The sequence below is a fragment of the Thunnus albacares genome, chromosome 18 (assembly GCF_914725855.1).
Source record: "Thunnus albacares chromosome 18, fThuAlb1.1, whole genome shotgun sequence".
Taxonomy (NCBI): Eukaryota; Metazoa; Chordata; class Actinopteri; order Scombriformes; family Scombridae; genus Thunnus; species Thunnus albacares.
Window position 1 is genome coordinate 6836667 of NC_058123.1, and position 24441 is coordinate 6861107.

Below are 24441 nucleotides of genomic sequence, written 5' to 3' on the forward strand. Positions count from 1 at the left end.
ATTTACACACATTCCAGCACATAAACACTCTAAAATAGAAATATAAAAAAAGCCAAAGTCCACAACTGCTGCTAAAAGAATCCACTCAGCTTTTCTCTTATCACAGCCACAAAACAGCAGGAAACGCCTCTCCACGCCGCTACTGACAGGAAACAATCTACATATCTATAGACATGCCATGACTGGAGCTATGCGTCACCATGGAGAGTGTTTGTTTGGAGCTGGATGGAAGGTTGAGGGAGAGATTAGAGAACATCAAGAAAGAGCTTAAAAAAAAAAAAAAAAACATCCGGTAAACCTCTACAACCTGCTGTCAAGCTCATCTGTCAGGGCAATGAGGGGAAATATGCACTTTCTTTTTTGGATTCCCTGCGTTTCCAGCCCACACCTCTCTCTCTCTCTCTCTCTCTCTCTCTCTCTCTCTCTCTCTCTCTCTCTCTCTCTCTCCTTGCCTTGTGTGACCCGGACAGCCGAGCAATTTTAAAACAAAGGGGGTGCTTATAATCTGTGAGGATCTATTTGAATGAGAAGCCCCTGCAGCTCCTGAAAGGGAATGCAGGAGACGATTAGTCACGCAGGACCTGAAAATACTAGTCCGGTTAGACTTTCCTGTCAAATATGAGCTCTATTTAAGATGAAACACATGGAGAGAAATCCACCAAGTCAGTGACAACAACCATGTAAATCAATCGCTTACAACAAAAATCACAAACTAGTATATTTTCTTATTCCGGGAAGCCATCTGATTTGTATTATTTTGTATCTCCTGTGTAGGCGGGAACGAAATAAGTCTTGGCCTTGTCGTTATTCAAGGAGAACTCTAATGGTAACAATAGCAGTCAATAACAAAGGACTATAGTCAGCTTTTCCACAAGCAATAGAGCCAGTCTTTCCTAACACTTGTGCACATCTGCTCAGCATCCTGTAGCTCTGTGTCGCTACGGCGATCTTGTGATTCAGACCAAAAACATAATATTTATATCCCGTCACATCAACCGTCTCCTCTGCTGAAGAAAGAGAGGAACCCAGCTGCAAGTTCATATGAGTAAATGACCGGATTGTTCTCCCAATGAGTCACCTCAGCGGGTTAAATGGAAAACAAGTGCAGAGCGAGTAAGAAATAGATGGTCCAACCTGTCTCCATCGGTCTGTGGATAGTCCAGCAGCTCTCCTGGAGATGTGGCTTCAGTGCCCTGACTCTCCTCCTCCGCTCACACACTTTTAATGCCTCTCTCAGACTCCGGCTCCTGAAAACCCTTCCCCATGTCCCTCCTCCCGGGCTGCTACGTCTGCTCTGATTGGCTGGGCCGACATTGGAGCCACACTTCTTGAGAGGGTCCACATGGTGGCCATATTTCAGTGCTGAATCTGGGTTAAAATAACAAGAGCTGGAGCTGCAGAGGGTCTCTCCTCTTTCTCTCTCTCTCTCTCTCTCTCTCTCTCTCTCTCTCTCTGTCTCAGTTTCTCTCACCTCTTCGCTCTGTTTTCATTGCTCTCTGCACCCTTTCAATCAGCCAAGGCCAACATCTTATTATCAGCCTAAATGAGAATTGCATTTTCACTCAGCGCAAAGAGAACTCGCACACAAAACTTATCTGCTTGCTGCCCCTGATCACCAATACATCAGCCACAAAGCACACAGATCCTGTTACATCCTTCATTCAATGAACAACAAACATCTAACTGCCAGATTAGATAGTTGCAGTTAACTGACTGATACAGCAGATGGTTCACCGTCTGAGTAATGCCTTTCTGGCTGATGGGAGCAATGTGTCCCAGGATTGCTTACAGCAGCACTGCATGCATGCATGCATTCAAGCCAACACTGCAGTCAGCTACAGTGTTTGTCAGACTTTTGTGTTCACTCACACAGCAGAGAAACAAATGAGTTCCATATGAAGACGGAAAAAGGGGGCTGACTCAAACAGGAAGAGAAGCTGATAGGCCAGGCAGCGTGAACGCAGCGTGGAAAGCCCGAGGAAGAGGCCTTTCTTATCAGTCTGAATGGAAGTTAGGTCATTTGAGAAAAAAAAAAAAAGTTCCATTCAACGCAGCTGCTTGTATCTCCAAACCTAATAAAACCGTCTCCTTTTCTCCTTTGACTTGTTTCCAATAAACCCTGGTGACTCATCCTCACCCTGGTGTTGTGAATTGGATGGAAAGAGGTTAATGGGCCATTTTAAAGCCACACATTCTCCTGAAAATGTCTAGCAAAACAACTGTTGACCATTTGCTAAACCCTGCCTCTCTTTGTTCATGTTGCTACTCTTGTCGGGCTTTCAGTTCTCACATATGTAATTTACAGTGATAAAGATGGCAGATTTACAAGTTCAAAACTCAGTTTTTTTTTAAGCCATGGGTCCTTGATTTTTAGACTGAGGTGTACAGAAGCAGACTTCTCATTCCTAGCTGTTTTGTTAGCTGTTTAGCGGTTGATTTCTGGCTTTTGTCAGCGGCAATGTCGCTAGCAGATTTTATCAGCTCCTGTTGTCAGCTCACTAATTAAGCCAAGTTTCATTCCATGAGTTGGTTGAAAATGTGCTGTCTCATGCTGACTATTTAATGTTTCCATTTAACTTGATTTAAAGGAATAATCTTGTAAAATTGTTGAAGAAGAACCTTTATTGATAGAGCACTTTTCAAAATCCACATATAAAGTGCTTCTATCCACTTAATGGCTACATACATGCTAAAAGATTGGCGCTAAAGCTATAAAATAGCATCCTCACTAGCTGATCCAGAAGACATGTACAAAATGAATAATTCCTTTTGTAGTGCCGTGTAGAGCTAGTTAGTCCTAGCTAGCAGATTTTATCAGCTCTTGTTAGCTAACTATTTAAGCTAAAGTTAGCTCCATAAGAAAATGTGCTGTCTCTGGCTGACTTTTTAATGGTTCCAGCTCATTCCTTTTTAAGATAAGAACCCTGTAAAAGGCTTAAACATCCACTTAATATTGTGCTAACAGACTGGCGCTAAAGCTAAAGCTAAAGCTAAATGTCTGGGGAAAAAATCCTCACTCATATTTTGTTCAAATATAATGCTGTTTGACTGCACAGCTCACATACTTGTTCGTATTTTCAAACATGTTTTAATTTTTAATGTTACAAGACAAAACTTTAAGGATGCTGACTTGTTTTGTGTTTGGCTATCACTAGCTCAGTGAAGTAGATTGTGAATTTCCCCAAATCCAATGAACAGGACAGAGCCGCTAACGTTATGCTAAACTCTAAGGCTAGAGATATACTTGCTTTTTAAAAACGTGTTTGCGTAGACAACCAGCTACATCATGAACAGAATTGTTCACATACTTGCGTATGTACTTTGTGTATTACTGGAGGAGTCTACTAGAGGGCACAGCAGAGAACTAAGGATATTAATAGACCTTCCAGATTTGCATCATGTAAACAATAAACATGGCGACACTCAAGGAGGTTACTATATTGTTAATTCTGAGAGCACAGCAGAACAAGCACCAGTGCCAGCTATTGTGGGAAGCATATTTGGCACCATGCAGTGGCAATGGCACTTTGTACAGACGCGGGTAATTGCAGACTTGGTCTATTAACTTGTCTTCAAAACTTTCTGCCATTGTTGTTGCTGCTGATGTGTCTTCTGACCCATGACCCTGTCACACCCCCATACTGCCTCTACACTGCCCCTACCGTTCATATTGCATATTGCATATTGCAGACACATGGCATTAATTTCTGAGGATGTGCACAACGAAAGCTCCAAATGGACGCAGGATGTGTGAGGCAGCCATCATGCACACACAAACACGTAAAAGCAAGTATATGTCCGGCCTTATATCATCCAGGACCAGCTTCCAAAAAGTATTGTACTTGTGAACAAGTCTGTTTTTATAACGAAACCTCTCACCCAACAAACTAGTGTACTATCTTAGTTAGTTAATAACTAAAATACTAAATAATAGGGTCCTTACTTTTGCAGTAACATATGGTTATTACTGTAGATACTGAGCTCGTTAGCTGCATGCTAATGATTGCAGCTTACTTTAGAGCAGATAAACACACAGTTTCATCCATTCCTTACACTTCTGCTCTTGTGTTTCTGGTTTTGGAAATGTGATAAAAAGACACCACTCTCCAAACTCTCGCTAATTGCGGTTTGAAGGACGGTCAGTTGCTTCTAAAATACTTCAGTAAAATACACTTTCTGTTTATATTCTCATCCCTGTCAGGAGCCAACCTGACTGTGAGTGGACCTAGTTCTCACATATCATGTTTGTGATTTGGAGATGCCGATACAGATCAGACAGGGACTGACTACAGATCGTCTTACAGGCTAATGGAAAGCCAGCGGTGCTGCTGAAGCCGGAGTTGAAGATGCTCCAGGCGATTTCTCTTGGCAGCCCAAGGAACTCCGACACAGCGCAGACCCTCACATCAAAAGACCAGAGGATCAGAAGAGACAGCAGAGAACGATCCTCAGCAGTCCCGATCGCAGCAGCACATCCGCACACATGTACGCACCAGACACATGCCAAGCATCATTCATACAGAGAGCACTGGGAAGAGTCTGGCTATGGACTGCTGGTCATTCATCTTTCCTTGTCAGAGTCTGGTCAATAGTATCATGTAGATCTAAAGAAAAAAGCTGAGTCTGGAGCAAAGCAGAGTGAAAACAGTGTGATAACAGCTTCATACAGCCAAGATGTGGATGACGATATTTTCTGGAGCAGCCTAAACATAAAAATCTTGACATTTTCTTACTTTGGTTTCAATTATCCTTGATTCAATTATGACATACTGCTCAGCAACAGTAAAAAATGTTTCAAAGTAGTGAACTTGTATTTATTACTCGTCTCAGATAGAATAAAACATTACAAGTTATTATGTCAAATAGAAAATATGTGCCAGTAGAAGTAAAAACAGGTTAAATGAACCATCTACAGGATGAAACGAGCAGAAACTGTTGATTTTAAAATGCTTTAAATGCTAAAACATACAAGAATGCAAAGAAAAAACGTATATGCTCAGTATAAAAGCAGATTAGTGAAGGCTCAGCCAGTTACTTTGCTGTAGTTTTGTTTGTCTGACAATTGCCACGGACACACAAAAAGGAATTTCTGAAAGGAGAATAGACTAAACTATACTCTATTGCAACATCACGATCTGTTCTCAATTTCAAATTTCACACTGAGCAGGATCTGATTTTGAGCAGGAGAGTCATAGCCAAGAGTTTTAAAAAACAGACATTTTTACCTTCATTATGGATCCATTTTAAGGGCTTTTTGCAGTGTTACTTTTACAAGAACTGCGTCTCTGAACTGTGGTTAAATAACCTCTTGGTTCTAAGCTAATTTAGCCTGACTCATGGCTGCGACGTTAAGCCTCTAAATAGAGAGGGATGCCGTCATACGTGAACAAGAGATTTATTTGTGTGGCAGTAAACACAACACATGGGCCTACAGGTAATTGTGCTATATTCAGAGCTTCATTAGATATTTAGCACTGACAAACAGCTCATCGTTTTGGTTTTTACACCCTGCAACTTCTTCTTTTATGGTTCGCTCTCTCATCATCATTCCCAGCCGAAGCAGACAGCTGTTTTCAGCAAAGGTGCATACAGACAGTATCTGTAAAGAACTCACCACTTATCTTGCTAACGTTAAACAAAGTTGCGAACATGCCTACAACAGTGTGTCTATACACCTGCGACCTAAATATTCAGGTGCTCCGAAGCCCCGGTTGGATGAATCAGTCAAGGACTCAGGAAGGAACTGATTTCATACTACAGAAACCAAATGTTTTATTTTGGCTCGTGTCGACACATGATTCCCGGACATGCTTCAGATATCTCAATGAGGTTTTTTTTTTATCTCCACGTGTTTTCAATCGGAGCTGCGCCTGCACGTGTTACGTCACTCCGACTCCAGCCACCCTGGAAGAGGCTACGCGGGGCTCGGTTTTAAAAGGCCCCCGTGGAAAGAGATAGCGGAGCCGAGGAGAGACATATGGAAAGAGATGGATGGACAGATGGAATATTTGCCTCTGAAGAGAGCTTATGGAGTTTCCAGTTGAGGAAAATAATAATGACAGCTGGCTGTGCGGTGAAATTAAGATGCAGAATACTAGGAAAACACTCAAAAGTGCAAAACAAATGTCTAGACATGCAGAATATCTGATAGCTGATGGTAGCATATGGATGTAGATGGTTTACCCTTCCAATTTTATCACCTCACCTCCCAAAAAAAATCCATGTTTAAAAGCAGATACGGAGGGTAGATGGGTGTTGGAAAGTCTTCACTGCTATACATTCGCTTCTCTTTGCAATCAGAGAAGTCACAGTTTGAATCCCACAGAGGGAGCAGCTACGACCATCTGGCCACGTCAAGGCCACGACTGCAAAAGGCCCGTCAACAGTCACATGGAGGCAGATGTTTAACATGCACACACAGAGGGGGAAAGACCTGCATCTACTGGGCACCATATATTTCCTACCACACAGTCTATGTTGGGCTGGGTGTTGTTTGAAACTTTGAGTTTCGGTGCAGAAAATGACCAAAGCAATACTTGTTTCTATACCTTACTTTGAGAAATATGAGCATGTTTTTCTAAAAAAAAAAACACTTTCTTATTTAATGAAAGAAGTAAAAGTTCTCAAACAGCTGCACAAGAACGAGTATCAAGTATTCAGGTATGGCCATTTTGTGATTTCAACAGAAACGTTGGAGGCATTAAAACGATTCTCTGAAAGTACATTTGTTTGTTGAGCTACATAACATCTTTTCTTCTACAGAATAGCTTCACTGACAACTTTAACATCTTATTCATATATTTGACATTGATCCATCTGTTTAATACGACAGCTGAGGTCAAGAGACAGATAAATTTCCTCCATCGAGGTCACGCCACATCATTTTTATTCATTATGTTCTTGTCAGCTGTGGCTGTAGTTCCCCATATCTTAGTGTGGGAGCGTTATCTCTGAGGCATATTTGCTAATTTATGAACTTTGGGGAGTACTGCTGGAGCGTAAACACACGGATGTGTTGAAGGTGAGGAAATCCTAACACTGAGCTCCAGGGGAAGCAAGACGGGAGCGTGGGAAAGAGTGAAAGAGGGGAAAGAGGAATAATGGGAACTGTGGAGAGACCTGCATGTTAAACACATCTCAGCTCGCAGTCAACAGGGAGTACACCTGCGAGAGGTGTGGAGCTAACATGTCGGCCACAGACTAATAACACCTACGACTGAAAGACAAGTTGGAGGAATTGTGGAGAAATGAGTAGTGTGTGGGGGGGAAAAGAAAACAATTTCATGTATCCCAGGAGTCTTTTTTACTCCAAATACATACATAGAACATAATAAAAACACAGCGTAGCGGTGCACACATGAACACGTGGAGCCGGGCACATGAAACATGCACACCTCTATTTGATCTCGGTGTAAGTGGTCAACTGTTTTCCCCCTGGAAACATCTGTTTATACGATCTGACTGCCTGTGTGTCAGTCTGGTTTGGGTGGTGAGGTGGAGCAGGAGTCACTCCAGGAGGAGGGACGGGATAATTTTTCAGCTGTGCGTCTGGGTAGAAAGGCGGAGGTCAACAATCCCTCATCTTCTCATATTGACCATAACACCCCTCGCATGGCGAGCCCACACCATGAAGGTTAAGAGGGTGATGGAAAACAAAGACCATCTGACATATCACAGTCTGGCTTCAAAGTGGGTGGCCAACCGCCACAAACAGGGAGGGTTTCACTGGATAGCCATCTTGTGAAAAGATCGCTCTGTGCTGTTCTCCACAAATGCATTTTTTTTTTTTTCCCCCTCCTTGCTTGCGTCTGTATGGCATCTCTGAGCGGTTAAATATCAGCTCGTGCTGTTTGAGCTGAGGATTAAAGGGTCTGAGGAATGGCAACAAAAAAGGAGATAACATCCATTATTGTGCCACAGGGTTCTCACAGAGCGATAACAACAGAGCAACAATCGCTACTACTGTTTGTTGTATGGAAACCAAAGCAGAAAAACTGGTCACTGCATGACTTTACAAAGAGAAATCCGGAGCTATTTAGAGTGAGTAAGTGAAGAGTAATGTGGGACGCTGCCAAATGTGGGTCACCGAAGCTCACATGAATCTATCTCTTTTTTTCTAACAAATGCTAACAATTAGGACCGCTGTCAAATTAAACCTGGAGTGTCATGTAATTGAAATCACATGACTCCACACATGTGATGCCATAGACTGAGGCAGGGCAATCTTCCAACTTGCTGTAAAGATCAGTCAAAAGGTCAGTGACAAAAGGATTTTGAGTAATGTTAAGGGTGTAGATTTGTTATAAATGAAGCAATGTTGCCAATTGTTATCAGATGTGTTTATGATATATATTCATGCCTTGAAATATGCTACAATATGGTGAAAATATGTTTCATTTTTTTTATTTGAGTCAATTGTTCATTGTCCCACTTTAGAAAATGTGGTTTGAAATGTGGGACAGCTGGTTTTAGTAATGTGGGACAGTCATATATGTTGATAGATTGGTGAAATATGCATTTAAGTACATTAAATGTGCAATACCAATAGTTATTCAGGGGTCTTAGTCTTGTAATGTTCAATTTTAACTTATTTTTAGGGCAGGTTGCCAATTATATTATTACTAATATTAATATATAATACATAATATAGTACATTACCATACCAAAATACTATACCAAATGACCAAATGTGGGCATACACTTTGGCCTGGAGTATTTTCATGCACTTAATCAATTTAAGTGTGCTAAAAAAAAAAAAAAGGAAAATATTCAACAAGGTGAAATATCACTTTAAGAAATTAGAGGCTACATTCTTCACACCTATTTCCTCTGACTGCTGATGGACTGGGGAGCCCGAGGAGCCCCGGCACTTCTCCGTTTCCCACTGTTAGAGCTGCAGAGTTGGGGGCCCTCAGGCCTAACACTGTCTCCATTATGCTTAACCATTTCCAGCCCCACCTTAGCCCTGCAAATAGCCCCGGGATCCATAAACGCAGGGGGTTGCAGGAGAAAAGCCCTTCCACTTCAAATCCCCATGCTTCTGTTTTCCAGGTCCGACTCAGGAAATCAGTCACTCTGCTGAGCTCGGGTGGACGGTGTTTGGCAGATCTCTGGAGGGCTAAGAGTATTGTTCTCACTGTGTTTTGTGCTTGGGATGAGTGCAGTTTAATCCTAACTTCCCCGTGGCTCTGACCTGCTGCTCCCAACCGAGTTTCCCACTATAGCACAAAACAACACAAACTCCCCTGCAAGCTGAGACCTCGCTGGGCTGCTTTATCCAAACGCCCCTGGGGGCAGAGCCGTAGCTGTTGTGGGCACTCCAAGCTTAACCTGATACTCTGCTCGAAATCAAAAGTAAGCACCGTGAGGAACAAGTGGAGGGCGGGGAGCGGGGATAGCCATGAGTTGGCACCGGACTCTCTCAAGTTTCGGATAATAGAAGTATCAAGTGATATCATCCCCGCTCTCGGGCTCTTGGCAAAACACGTTAAACGGCGTGCGGAGGAGGCGAGGGGACGAGCGATGGAGACAAATGAGGGCAGAAACTGAGAGAAAAGGAGGAGGCTGAGGACAGAGAGAAGAGGTGGGAAGCTGAGAAATGGAGCGTGTTGGTATTGTCACACTGGTTTCGGGGGAGTAAAGAGAGACGTGTAAGCACTTTCTCTCGCGGACAAAGAGATGAGTGTTGAAGAGTCTCACAAAAAACCCGTCCCGTGTCAGATTATACCAAAACAAAGCGGATATGGACACCGCCGCAGTATCCTGCAGACACAATAGGGAAAAATCTGTTTGTATTAGAGCTGACATGGCAGTGTATTTAACAGTCATGTCTCATATTTCTAGAATAAATCAGCAGAGACATCCTTGGATAAAGCTGAGAATATATAGATAGAAACTAAAACAAATATGACACTTTGAACTAACTTCCTGATAGAAATAAGTGAGGTTTAAAGATGTAATTCAGACATCTGTTGCTGCATATTCCTACAGTGATGTATCTAATATGGAGCATGAAGACAAAGGAGGTTCAGGCAATAACAAGTATGAGATAACAGGAAACAGGCAGCTGACATGAAGTCTCCCCATTTTATTTTAGGAGCAAAGTGACAAACGATTATACTGTTTATTATCTTTGCGGGGGCTTTCCACTTTGAAATGACCTTCACAGGTGGTCCCTGCTCAATATCTCTCATTCCATTGTTTTCCTTCATATTGGAAAAACATGCCCCCCCTTCCCACTACCGGCACTCCCCCAAAACACCCCCAACTTCCTACTTCATCCAGATAAATATACCAGACAGATTTTTTCAGAGTCAGCGTGGCAGACAACGAAAATACAGCATGTGGAAGATGCTGCTTTATCTTTGGGTGAACTCTCTCTCTCTCTCTCTCTCTCTCTCTCTCTCAAGAGTCTCGCTCTGATACAGCAGTCCAGTTGCATGATAAATGCAAAGACGTCCCAAGATGATTCATGGTGTGGTAAAGCGGAAAAAGTACATTTCTGCAACAAAAAAAATTGGTTTCGCTATAATAGTTGCTTTTTTTTCCCCTTTGTGAATTACTGTTTAACTTTTCCTCCACAGGCCTCTAAAATGATCAAATACATAAATCCGAGAAGGAAAATGTGTTATTTCAATGACTGTTCACAATTGTAGACATATGTAACCTGTCATTTGGGAAACATTTCTTTTTTTTTTTAAAGGGACACTTGGACAATTTTACACATAACAGTCAATTAAGCCTGTGAAAGCAGCTGTATAATGTCATCTGTGAGTCTGAAGGTCTAAGAAATATAATAATAGAAAATAAGTAGTATAAAGAACAACTTTATTGTGGGCTCAAAGTAAAGTTTATATATATATATATATATATAAATATATTACAAGAGAAGTGTGTTCAACTTTTTTGCACCTTGGAAATTGGTGAAGTTGTGCCAGAAATCCCTTCTCGACTTCCATATTTATAATATAACTCACCGCATAATAAACTGTACTTGTAGTCTGACAGAAGAGGGCATTTAACAGGCTGGCAAAGTCTCAAGAAAGATGACACTGAGTTGCATTATGGGAAATGTAGGCTGTAGCTGTTTTGGAAACTTGACATACACTAGAGACTATTCTTACTTTCTGTTTTTGAATCTGTCGCCTACTTTCTGAACGTGCAAAACTAAATCTCAGATGTAGTGCAGGTTTAAGATGTGCACTGATTATGTTAAATAACACCTGCCTGGAACAATAGGAGCAATGTGAACAGCTTGCATTTCCACCAGTAACAGACGTGTTGCCAGGAACCCCAATAATATCATAACAAGAAAAGCAGGAAACCCTGTTTATGTTTGTTTTGTTAGTCTTCACATCTCCTGAGGAAACCCTCTATACTGGTTTCACATGTGAGAGGACAAAAGGATATAGAGGACATATAAGGACAAAAACATGTGACTGTCACGTAGACCTGCACCCTCATACGGACATGACAACACCAACCTCTTGTGTGGAACCTCGTGGTGGACGAAACTCTGCAGTTAAATCCAAATGATGTAAGAGTCCTCTCGCTCTCCGCTACCTGTAGAAACAGCAGAAACAATGAGATGATGTGAGTCCAAATCACAAAACCATACCACCTCCAGAGAGCAACGGTTCAGCCGCTGTTGGCTTCACGACAAAAATGCGCATCTTTCTCTCTTTGCTCGTTGGTATTTTCCATTTAAACCTGAGACGGAGGAACAACTGCACCTGGAGAAACTTTTAAACTGTTTCACATGTTCATAAAAAACCAAAAGAGAGACACACTGATGTCTGCATCCCTCATTTGACATGACGTTGGTCCCTGTGGCAACATTGCATAATGTTTAGCACACAAAAAAACACACATTGTACATGCATTATATAAGCCAACCAAGTCACTAAGTGGGTTTAGTCATAAGCTCTGTGTGAAAGGTGTTAAATTACCAAGTCCCAGTTTCCCACATCCTGACCTCTACAATCAACACAGACCCACTGATATTAAAATATGAATAAAGCTGGTTAAACCTGAAACTTCTACTAGATGCTTTATGTACAACACATGTCCAGCTGGTGATCCTCTGCTTGTGTGGTCCCCCCCCCCCCCAACACATCCCCAACTGATTGTGACTAATTGAGTTGTTTTCCTCTACTTGTAAAAACTCAAAAGGTCTAGATAATCAATAACAGTTGCCTCAATCATTACATTTGTGGCATTTCTCATAGCCTCTCTGCCCTTTTCTGCTAAAAGGTTAAAGCTGCACTAGTTAATATTTCTATGTTAAACTAAACTGACTGTGAAAGGAGTGTCTTGTAATTACAAACCCACAGAGTTGATTATTGTCACCTGACTCTCCATTTCCACTCAGTTCTACAGAGAGCACTTAGCATCTTTTAGCTAATCGTTTTGGTTTTGCGACCTGCTTTTGCAGACTTTATTATTTTTGTTCAATCTCGTTGTTCTCTAGTTGCAGCAGGCATCTGTGTTATACAAAAAAGCTCAGCTAAACCCATTGAACATGAACCAACCAGCACAAAACAGCAGACATGTAAAATTAGCGCTTAGCTGGTGAACGTAGCGTAGCGTTTAGCAGCTAACGAGCCAGATATTTCCCTCAGGAGTTGGTGGAGACTACATAGACTGTGGAAACACAAATCCAAATAAATGCTTATGTCGCTCCGTGTGCTGGATGAGTCAATAGACGACTGCTAGCCAACAAGTTTGCAAAATCAACTTCATGAGGGAATAACAAGTCAGTGTTGTGTTTTCAGCTTGTTATGCTGAATCAAAAAAAATTATTGCTGCTTTCATGTTTTATTTCATAAAAGTATAAGAATTTCTTTTGACGTTAGTGAAGGCATGGCGGCCTGCTTCCACTATAAACCCTGTAATAACAGAGTAACCAATACTAATACTAAACCATCACAGCATCAATATATCCCATGTGGCAAGAAACCAATCATTCCTTTGAAGCTAACCGATGAAAACTCGACAGGACCACAGACATTCAAACATGTTCCTGCTGTCAGCAGCAGATTCGGGTTACTCTGCCGTCTTCACACTAATGGCACACATACATAGGTCAGGCTGTAGATAATTAACTAATGGCCCGACCCTCTTCCCTTTTACTCGTCTCTACGGAGGCCTTTTAATGGATATTATCCAGAGAGAGAAGCACTCAGCTCGGTTAACGGTCACTTCAATAGTCAGACTTGAGTAGTGATAACATTAGCGGGATTGAAAAACATTCCGCTAACGGTGCATAAAACCACTTACTTGGGATAAATACAGCAGAGTAGAGGGTGATAACTGGTGGATAGTCAGCGAACATAGATATGTTTATCTTAAAAGGAAGCTAAAGGTGGAGTTTTGTGCGGATATAATAATGATTTGTGGCAGTAGAGAATTGACTGAAAGGACTGACAATGCATTTAATTATCAGTGAACTCCTCTCGGTAATTATTTGAGCTTCTCAGCAACACACACACACACATACACACACATACACACACATGCCTGAAACACCCACAATCCCAATGCGGTAGGGTCTGTCGTAACACCAACTCTAGAGTGTGCTTTGTTTTTATGAAAAGCGATGCTCTGATAGGGAATTATAACATAACCAAATACAGTGTGATCAGAATTGACATCAAGTTTATGAACAGTGGAAAAACAAGCGGTATTTTGCAATAAAAACCCTGGAATAAGCTTGAAATAATACACGATTCCCACAGCAGCTTCACTGGGATCACTATGACTCTCACTACACTAATAAACAGCATACCAACCGTACAGCAGGCCTCTAAATCAATGATCTTTCATTGAATTAAATGTTCATACTTTTTTATTTTTCATATTCATTCTGCCGGAGAAGATAAAGAAACATCTTCTTTGTGGTTTGATTTCTTTGTCAGAGGTTTTGTATGTTGTTCAGGATGAAGAACGGCGTCGGGGTGAAAAAGTTACAGGTGACTCCCCTTTTTCTCACGCTGGTATCTGATGGAGCAGGATGGATGTAAACAGGAGCCTCCATTTCACAGGTAAGTTGCATGAAATTCATAATAACAGAGATAAGGGCAGGAACAACATACTGTAGCTGTAAGGTGCAGATTGATGTTTTGAGTTGAGGGACGGCAGTCAATCCTACACCTCAGATGAACCTCAGCAGTGTGAATTCTTGTTGGGCGTTTTCCCAATTACATAAGTGGATACACAAATCGCCGCAGCTGAGGGGAATTTTGCCAAAACGCTGGTGTATCCAGCTACTATTTTGGCCCCTTTAAGTTCCCTTACATGCATTAAACTTGCAAATACCTCCTAGTTAAGGCAACATTAGATGCTGGTGTTTGGAGCTGAGCTGTTGAACCCTCCCACAGTTGGGGGCAGGCTATTATGTGGGGACTGGGGGGGGGATACCTGTAGGTATGTTCACTACGGCCCAGACCAACCACAAAAGAGTCTTTCTTATAGTTTTGAAGGGCTTTGGGAACAGGGGAGCTGAACAGAAGGGAAGTATGTGGGTTTTCAACATTTAGAGGAATAGTTTGACACTTTGGGAAATATGGTTTTTCACTTTCTTGCTGAGAGTTAGATGAGAAGATTGACACCACTCTCATGTCTGCTTGTTTGTTAAATATGAAGCTGCAGCCAGCAGACAGTTAGCTTAGCTTAGCATAAAGAGAGGGAACAGGGAGAAACATCTAGCCAGCCAAATTCTGCCTACCAGCACCTCTAAAGCTCACTAATTCACAGGTTATATGTCATTTGTTTAATATGCACAAAAACTGAAGTGTAGAACGACAAATTTTAGACAAGTATTTGGCTGCGACAAGCTGTTCTACACTTCAATTTTGTACGAGTTAAACATAAATGTTGTAGCAAAAAAAAAAAGCACAGGTGCAATTAATAACATTAATTAATTTTTTCCTAATTCATGACCCTGACGTAGTGCATGACGGTTCATCAGTAGAACTGCAACAATTAGTCGATTAATCCATCAACAGAAAATTAACTGACAGCTATTTTTGATATTTTTTAAGCAAAAATGCCAAACATTTGCTTATTGCAGCTTTTCAGATGTGAGTATTTGATACTTTTCTGTGTCATACGTGATGATAAACCTAATGTCTTAGGGTTTTGGATTTTTGATCTGACAAAACAAGATATTTGAAGACATCTCTGAGAAATTATAACTGGCATTTTTCACAATTTTCTGACATTTTGTAGACAATTCATCAAGATCGACAAATTAATCGATAATGAAAATAACCTTTAGCTGCAGCCCTCTTCATCAGTATGGCTTCCTTGGAGCAAAAGTTAAAGTTACAAGTTCCACCTGTGCTTTTCCTGCTATGACAAGTCTAAATGCTATTAGTGAGATTCAAACATGCTGCTGGAAGGATCTTTCTACCTTTGGACAGAGCCAAGCTAGCTGTTTCCCCAAGCTTCTAGTCTTTATGCTAAGCTAGGCTAACTGCCTGCTGGCTGCAGCTTCATACTTTACAGAGAGATAAAAAGTTAGTATCAGTATTCTTATCTAATTCTCAGAAAAAAAGGCCAATAAGCGTATATCCTGAAATGTCAAACTATTGCTTAAAGAGTTTCTGTAGCTGGACATGCAGGAGCCAGAACTGTCAAATCGTGGCTGCTGTTTAATCCAAATCAAAGGTTGTATCTATCAAGGCTGTGACACATCAAACAGCAATATTGTATCTGGCAGTGAGGAAAAAGAAGAATCAGACACATCTTCCATTATTTTCTCCATCTGTTTCATATTTCTGCTTCCTCAAATCCTCTCCTTCCTCGTCTCCTCCACTCTCTCTGTCTCTCTGTGTAGTAATGAGAGGCATGTGAGGCTGAGCGGAGAGAGCGCTCTCATTAAAATAACCAGCTCAGGAGCCCCATCCCTCAGGCTAAGATACACAACACAGGTGTTAGGAAGCAGCCAGCACCCATCCACCCTCACAACACTAATCACTGTAACGCACTGCCTCTGCAAAAGTGTTCAACAAGCGATTTGGAGCAATCGCTGAAGGAGTCGGTGAGCAAATATTTGAAGAGTACTGAAGAGAAAATAGAGACAGATAAGGCATGAAACCAGATGTTTCCCTAACTGAAAAGGTGCATTTCACCTGGCTGGTTTTAAAGGTCAAATACAACATGTTTATTCAAAGTGTGTGTGAACTGTAAAAACTGGATTTACAATTGTTAACCATGTGGGAACATCTGTTTCTGGAAACACAATACATATTGTCAGTGTAAACCGGGTTATATAAGCCTTCAATATCAAGACAGGAACTCAATGGGCATTACATCTGCTGTCTATTCATACAATGCAAAACAGACTTGACCAACAATGACCTCATCATTGTACTGAGCAGCCAGTGTGTGTGTGTGTGTGTGTTTTGTCTGTGTCACTGGAACATTTTTATAGGACTAGAAACTGTTGCTGCATCAGCACCACAGAAACCGCTCAGTGGCAGCACAGTGGATTCAGTATCATACATGTGGGACAAGAAGACTAATATTTTTCAGTTCTGTTAAATCAAATGCAAGCGGCAGATATAGTGACAGTTAACTTTGTCCTGCAAAATGTATGGAATGCATCAAAAAAATGTTAAAAAATCCAAAAAAAAAAAAAAAGATGAAGAAAAGCAATTAGTGTTGTTGAAAATAATAAGGCTTGCCTGTTCCCGCTCAGCTGGGCAGCTGCATTACATTTACCACACATTATTTTAGGAGCCAGTGCTGAGACAGAGGGGCTTTGAAAGCCTTGCCAGGAGCTCTTCAAAGAGAAGAGGAAAAACTGTCGGGATTCTGGTGCCTGTGCAGCTTCCGCTTTGGGTTTTGGGTGCGAGCTCGGCCTGCTGATGGCGACTGAGAGACGAAAACAATGCTGTATCGAAGCCATGATAAGTTTCCTAAAGGTTGTTTATGTCCAAGCTGATTGTTTTCTCAGCCAAACACGCCCTCAGTTACTGTTGCTACAACGATCAAACTTACGGCTCTCGCGAGGCACATGTGCAGTTTACCATGATATAAATCCTCCGAAGTGTTTGAAATAATGGGTCCATGATTTCAAACAGAAGTAAACAAAAGCAGCTTCTCATTTCTAGCTGCCAACTGTTGACTTTGCCGTCTGAAAATGACAATTGATGCCGGATGGGAAGGGTAAACGGTCCATTTTAAGTCTCCTTAAAATGTCTAGAATATCACAAAATGCCAGTTCTTAGCGAGGCAACGACTGACCATATGTTAAGCCCCATTTCTCTTTGCTACTGTTGCTATGCCTATCAGCTTTCTTGCACTGCACATGTTAACTTTATGACGACGACGGTGGCCGATTTACGACCTCAAAACTCTTTGTAATGTCTGAAACCACGAGTCCTTGACTTTTAGACTGAGGTGGACAAAAGCAGGCTTCTCATTTCTAACTGGCAACCAACTTTTTTTTTTTTTGTTTCCATCAGACTTGATTTAAAGGGAGAATTTTGTCTTATCAGAAGTCTTAATCCACTTCATGGTTACATACATATTGTGTTTAAAAAAAAAGACAAAAAATAGCATCCACCATTTGATCCCAGAAGCAGTATAGAGCTAGTTAGTCCTAGTATAATAAGTATGATATGAAAAATGTACATTAAGACTGTTTGTTTTAACATAATCCTGTTTGGCTGCTTAGCTAACATGCTTCTTCAACACTAGGTTTCACTTTTAATGTTGATGTGCAAATGTAACGCTGTCTGGTAACGTTAGCTGGGGTTGCTTAAGTGTAAACTTTCCCAAATCCAACAATGAGCAGGACAGACATGCTAACGTTAACTTAAACTCTGATAGCATCCAGGACCGACTTCAACAAGGGAAATATGACAGTGGATGTGCTGATCGTGAACAAGGCTTTCTTTAATGTAACTGGCATCCCTCCAAACTATTTGTTTGTCAATGATATGATTCTTTGCTTTGCTTTGAAAAAATGCTAGTTAGCCAGACATGCTAACAGTAGTATTTAGGCTATTAATTAATGGACATGCTGAATGCCAGACTGTCAATTTGCATTTCAACAGTAGATTCAAAGACACATAGAAACAAAGACCATATCCAATCTAAGCTGGCAAAATTCATAAACACATCTTTTTATTTTCAGTTTTGGCCCTCTGTGCAGACTAAAACGGCATTTTTCTCCCCCAAAAATTGAGTTTTTCCATAATGGTCTCCAGAGTGTGTAAATCTGAAAACAACAGCTTGGTGTTGTAGTGTGTACGGGGAAAATGTAGCTTTGTAGAATATCAGTGACAAAACAGATGGTGGCAGTAGTTTTTTATTGTTGTTGTTGTTGTTGTTTAAACGTATCTATCTAGCATCTATCTCTCACTGAAACTGTTGTAATCTGCTTGCAATAAACAAAATGTCAGGAAGCCACCGCAGAAACGGAAACAGTGTACTTTTTCTTCTTCACTGGTATCTACATGACACACCTACTTGGTTAGGTTTATGCATGAGGAGGGGCGGGGTTAGGGTTTAGGGGTCAGGGGGTTGTGTCGTGTAGCATGCAGTTACGATGACAACATCTGGGAGGGGGTGTCGTGCAGTAAAGTGGGTGTTGTCACGTAGGTCTGCTAGACTGCAGTCAGACCCTTCTCGGCTGACTCACTCAGCAGGAGGAGATTTACCTCTTTTGGCGTTTTAATGTGAACGGAGGTATTTGCAGAAATTAGCTGGAACTCCTGCTGTGGACTGCTGTGTCACTTTTGCTCAAAAACGGTGTTTTAGAGTTTAACTGGCTTCATGTAGACGTAGTCAAAGATTTTATTTTCATTTAAGGAATCATTTTAGTCCTAGAGTTCTTTAAAATGATTATCTGTACATGAAAATCAATCCTCTATGACTTTATGAACCCTTGCGATGACATCACACCACTAACATCCAGCTCTGTCTGCTCCATTAGCCCATAATTCCCACTGACACAAATACACACCCCTTTCCACTTCAACAAAAAAACACTTAACACTACAGCACAAGCCAGGCCATTACAAAAGGACTCGGTCTGTAAAGTAAAAACACAAGGTGTTTTACTCCCTCAGGCACACGCTGATTACACACTCGGTACTAATGCAATGATTATCCACACTCTATCTAATTTCCTCATGTGTGCTCACATACATACATGTGTGTGTGTGTGTGTGTGTGCGTGTATGTGTCTTGCCTTTAAACCACAGACCGCACACAGCACACACACAGAGATGACATCACCTCGCAGTGATTAGTCTGTTAGCTCAATGTGAAACATAACAGATGGCTGCAGAGCATCATCCACTTTTTTCATTAAAAGATAAATGTTTTTTAGAAGAAAAAAAAAAAAATACCGGATAGAAGAATAAAAGAGGAAGTACAGAGGAGCAAAAAATGACTTTTAGTTTATGTGTCCTCTGGTTTTCTTTGTGCAGATGTGGTGAAGTCATCACTGAGGTCTCTCTATATGATAAAAGACAGGTGTATTAAGTGCTCTCCAAAACGGATAGGAGGGTAATTTCTCTGGATTGGACGCAGGCCAAGTCTCTCCCAGACATGATGACAGACATAATAGGCAAAGGGATTTCACGCGACATCACACACACACACACATACACATACACACACACACACACACCCCTCCTCCCCTTTCTGCAGTCCTGCTCACGTTCGCCAAATTGTGTTATCACGTCTAAAAGACAAAGAGGCATCATCTTTTCTGTCTCGCCGCTGAACCTGCGAGCTTATGGTGATAAAGATTCCCACTCAGTGACACAGGCCATTGGCCACCAGGAATCCGATTGGTGCTGCATTAACAAGGCTGTAACGGCTTCTTTAGTGCGTTTAACCGTCCTGAGAGAAGAAGATAAGACGGTGTTTACATGATCTGGGAAGTGCATGTGCCTACCAATAAACCACCTCCAAAAAAAAAAAAGGAGCTATGTCAACAGTCCTGCAGATACACTTAAAATGCTGTTCAGCTGTTGGAAAGTTTTCAGTACACACATTGCGTTGGACTCCATATCTGCTAGTGAACAGGCAACTGTTCGCTAATATTTTTAGCCATATCAACATAAATGGGGATGTCAGTCTGCCCCCCAAGTGACCAGAAAATCCGGTACAGCAGGTCTAAGAAATGTGAAGTCTCCAAACTCAAGCTGAGATAATGTGATGACGTCACATTTGGTTTATTTTTTTGTCCGACCTGACAAAGCTCTGGGGCTACAAAAGACATTACACAATTGTTTTCACAGGAAGAGTCTTATTCCCAATGCAAGAAGACTGATGTGTTAAACAAGACAGAATAAAAGTTCTTGACTGTCTTCTCTTTTGGCTTAACAACCGTTTGTCAAACATTAAATGGTGAACACCTATAGAGTATAGTGTGTGTACAGTATATGTCTGCATTGTCGAAAAGCTTTATTTTATCCAACTACGCTAATACGTGAGACTGTTGTTAATGTTCAGCCATCCAAAAATATCAGTTTAATGTGGATTGAAAGCAAAAAACAGAGTTTGTGTGGCTGCAACTTATGTTATTTTCATTATAGATTAATTTGTCTGTTATTTTTTCTATTAATTGATTAGTTGTTTGGTTTATAAAATGTTGATCACTGTTTCCAAAAGCTCAAAATACAACCTAAAATATCTTGTTTTGTCACAACCAACAGTCCACAACCCAAATATATTCAGTTTACTATCATAGAAGACTAAAGAAACCTGAAAATATCCACATTTGAGAAGAAAATCAGAGAATTTTGGGGGGGTTTCTATAAAAAAAGACTCAAAACAATGGATTGATTGTCAAAACAGCTGGCGAATAATTTTCTGTCAATCAACTAACTGATTAATTGACTAATTGTTGCAGCTCTAGTGTGGATATAATGTCATTTTTGTCATTTTTACGTGAGTTGACAGATCGGTGGACAGAGGTCAGAGGCAGCTATTAAAAAAGTGCTTTCCCTGCGCTCCGAGTGAATGATCTCTGGGGCAGCTTGTGGGCCTGTCAAAGAGGAGTCACGACACTGGTAGAGGAGGAGGGAGGGGGGGGGGGTGGGGGGGGGGGCGAGGGAGGGAAGGAAGGAAAGAAGAAGAAGAAGAAGAGGAAGGAGGGGTAGAGAGGGTACAAAGGCAGCTCCAGACGCCGGCCCCTGGGAGATGGATCACAGATGTCTGACCCTGGGCCGCTCCAGTTAATTGTGAAACAAAAAGCCTTTACCTTGTCTTTTATTTTCTTTCATTTTAATCTCTCCTTTTTTTTTCCCGTTTTTTCTCTCTGAAACTTGTTTACCTTTATGCTTTGCTCTCTGTCTCCCTCCACTATTATTACCACCCTCTATGATTCTCTGTTCTCGTGCCTGTGTTTACCCTCTTCATGCAGCGAGGGACGGCGTAATCCCTGCTGTCTTCAGATGGCAAATACCACTTAGCTGTTGAGGGCTGCTTCAAATGACAACAACAAACAAAGAAATGCCTCATTCCCTGCATTCTTTTTTTTTTTTTTTTTCCCTTCTCCAAAAGCGGCTCAAAAGCAAGTAAGCATATTTTATGGAAAGTGAAAAAAGGTCTCTCACTGGAGAGAAATAGATTATTTGGATAAGAAATATGAAACAGTAGCCTTCACTTTTGCTTTAAAATATAAACACTGCAACTGAAGAGGAGAAGCTTCGCAAACCGCAATTTGTTGTAAAGGATGCTTTTCTAGCAAAAAAATAAGAAGGTTAAAAGCTTATGAGCGCAAGGAAAGAAGGAGGGAGAGCGAGTTGACTGTCGGGTGAACCTGAAACTGTGTTGGCGTTTATTTAAGCGAAGCCATGTCGGTGCCGATCATACCTGAGATTGAATCAAACAGGATGCGTCTGTTGACAAGCCTGTGGTTGGGAAAACTAGCCTGGCAAATTCCGGTTAAATTCAATTAAGCCCGTTCATATCAGCTCGATATATAAAAGGCTGGAGCTTTTGGGGGTGTATCGGTTTGATCTTGTTTAAAGTCATAACTGAGAATCAAGCCCGATTATTTCTCTCTTATAGTATAAAATTAAGTTTACCCTCTGGAGAAAGATTGTGGAAAATAAAAAGAAAAACCTCTTGTATAAGGCTATTTATTTAAGCTTTCTTTGTGTGACTGTGTGCGTGTGTTTGTGTGGTCCCACAGGTGCTGTAACATTATCCCGGGCCCCCGTCTAGTGGAGCAGTCACCCTCACCTGGAGAGTCCTCACACTACAAATCAATTCACAGCTGCACAGAGCATTAGGCAGACCTCTGCTCCGGCTCTCAGTCACAAAGTGGAGATTACTGAAGACATTTGGTCAAAAGTTCATAAGGTTTTACACGAAACCGAGCGAGTAACAGACCTTTTCCCTTAAATCCTAAGCCGTAACTAGCCACAGCAGGCCTGTCAAGCTTGTTGAGGCGGTTGTTGAGGGTGGTGTCCTTTTTTTTTTTTTTAATCCTTTCCAAAACCAAACACAAGAACAAAAGTGTAATGAACGGATTAAACAGTGTGTTTATCAGCTCTAATAGCTGAGATCGTTAGCATGTCTGGCTAAATGGCGTTCTACCAAGAGTAATGCAACACCTAAATTAAGCCAGTTAAATCCCAAAACACCGTTTTCCAGCAGGAGTTTCAGCTTGTTTCTGCAAATACCTACGTCCACATTAAAAACGCCAAAACTGGTAATTCTCCTTCTACTGGGCATGTGCGGAGTACAGACAAGCAAGTCCGCCGCAGAAAAACAAGCTATTAAAGTAGGCAATTAAGAGAAGAACAACACTCTCATGAAGCTGTCTGACATTTTTGTTATTGTGGTTGTTTCTTCTTCTTTCTCTTCCAATAAAACTAAAAAAGATGAAATGTCACGCTACTGCTATCATCTGTTTTGTCACCCGTTTCTATAAAGCTCCAATTCCCCTGTACACACTACAACACCATGCCAGCATTTTCAGATTTACACACCATTTCCTGGGGAGAAAAACGCCGTCTTAGTCTGCACGTAGGGCGTGTGGACATGGTCTGATTGTTACTTCAAAGACCAAGGAGTATTTCATTAACAAACAAACCTACATTAGTTTATGGGGTTACAAATTACGTTAAGAAAACTACTGTGTAGTATTTCCCCGCTGTGTGGCAGCTAGTCCTGGGTATCGGGTTACGTTAGCAGCTCTGTCCGGCTCTGTAATGGATTTAGGAAAAGTTTACACTCCAGCAAGTATGTAAATTAAGCAGCCGTACAGGATATGTGAACAAAATAACAGTCTGATTTTACATTTTTCCTGCTGCTTCTTTAATTCAGTGTCTAATACATGAATCATTAACTGGTGAGGTCCTGGTGGGACACGTTAGCTTTAGCCTCAGTCTCACAACATCACATATGTACTGTAGCCATCAAGTGCTTATTTAAGACACATTTTCACAAGATTTGTAAAAGTTTTTAAATTATTTAGCTGGAAACATTAGAAAGCTAGCTACAGATGAGTGAATCTGTCGGCAACAGTGGCTTTTTGTCTGAAACCAAGGACCCATTTTCTCAAAAACGTTAAAAATTTAATGTTGTAAATGTTAACTACATTGGTGCAGTGCAAGAAAAAGGAAGCCTGACAGACATGGAAACAGTTATGGGGCAAACGGTCAAACTACTGTGAATACAGTTAGTAATACGAACAGGATTAGGTCAAAACAGTGACCCGCCTTAAATTTAGCATGAGCCACCTCTATTAAATCTGAGTCTGCCGAGGCAGGATGCCGAGAAAGACAGAGAGAGCGTTATGACTGTTGGTCCTGCTCCTGCTGGCTACCAAGGTACAGTGGTGATAATGACGGGTGACAGCCTGCCAGGCCAAACCGAACGAGGGTTTCCATGGTGCTGGTGAAACCAGGACCCAAACAAAGGGAATCACATCTGTGGTTGTGGGCGACATGGGCTCAGACCAGCTGGAGGAATTTCTCAGTTTCTTCCCAGTAGAGATAACTGGGAGGGTAAAAGAGAAAGTGGAAGGACTTAGTTGGAAAGATGACCAGTATGACAAGGCTGATTTGGGAAATTTTATGTCCGTGTGGAATTTTACTCAGAATGAAACTGTATTAACGACAGCAACCTGATCAAAATGAAACAAAAAGCATTTGTTCCCACATACGTCATTCACAACGGTAACAGATTATTTTATTCTGTATAAAATGTAAGCAACTACCCACATTAACTCTGTACAGTTAGCTTCCAGTTTTCACCATCTATTGATCTGGTCTGAACTAATGCTGAAACAGTTGTATTCTATTAATCACTCAAGTCAGGATTCAGTGCTTTTCTCTGTTTTATATCGCTATAAATTAACCAGCTTTCAGTTTTGAACTGCTTGCTGAAGGCGTCATCTTGGGCTCTGGGAACTTTTCCACATTTTTTGATATTTTCTGACATTTTAACAAAAGGAATAGT

General features: G+C 41.2%; 1 protein-coding gene and 1 long non-coding RNA gene across 3 annotated transcripts in view; one reads left to right on the plus strand and one right to left on the minus strand.

The window, feature by feature from the left end:
• The window catches only part of lhfpl2a (LHFPL tetraspan subfamily member 2a), a 46052-nt gene that overhangs the window by 15673 nt on the left and 5938 nt on the right, over positions 1 to 24441 (minus strand). The window contains exon 2 of one of the 2 annotated variants that reach the window (XM_044334001.1): positions 11484 to 11562. The gene's annotated coding sequence lies outside the window, so the exon portion shown is untranslated. Of the gene's footprint in view, positions 1 to 1134; positions 1333 to 11483; positions 11563 to 24441 lie in introns of those variants that run through there. The other variant, XM_044334002.1, reaches the window with a different exon arrangement.
• LOC122968632 lies at positions 13793 to 22870 on the plus strand. The gene is made up of 2 exons (XR_006398855.1): positions 13793 to 14042; positions 22166 to 22870. It is a non-coding gene; the product is annotated as an uncharacterized LOC122968632 (long non-coding RNA).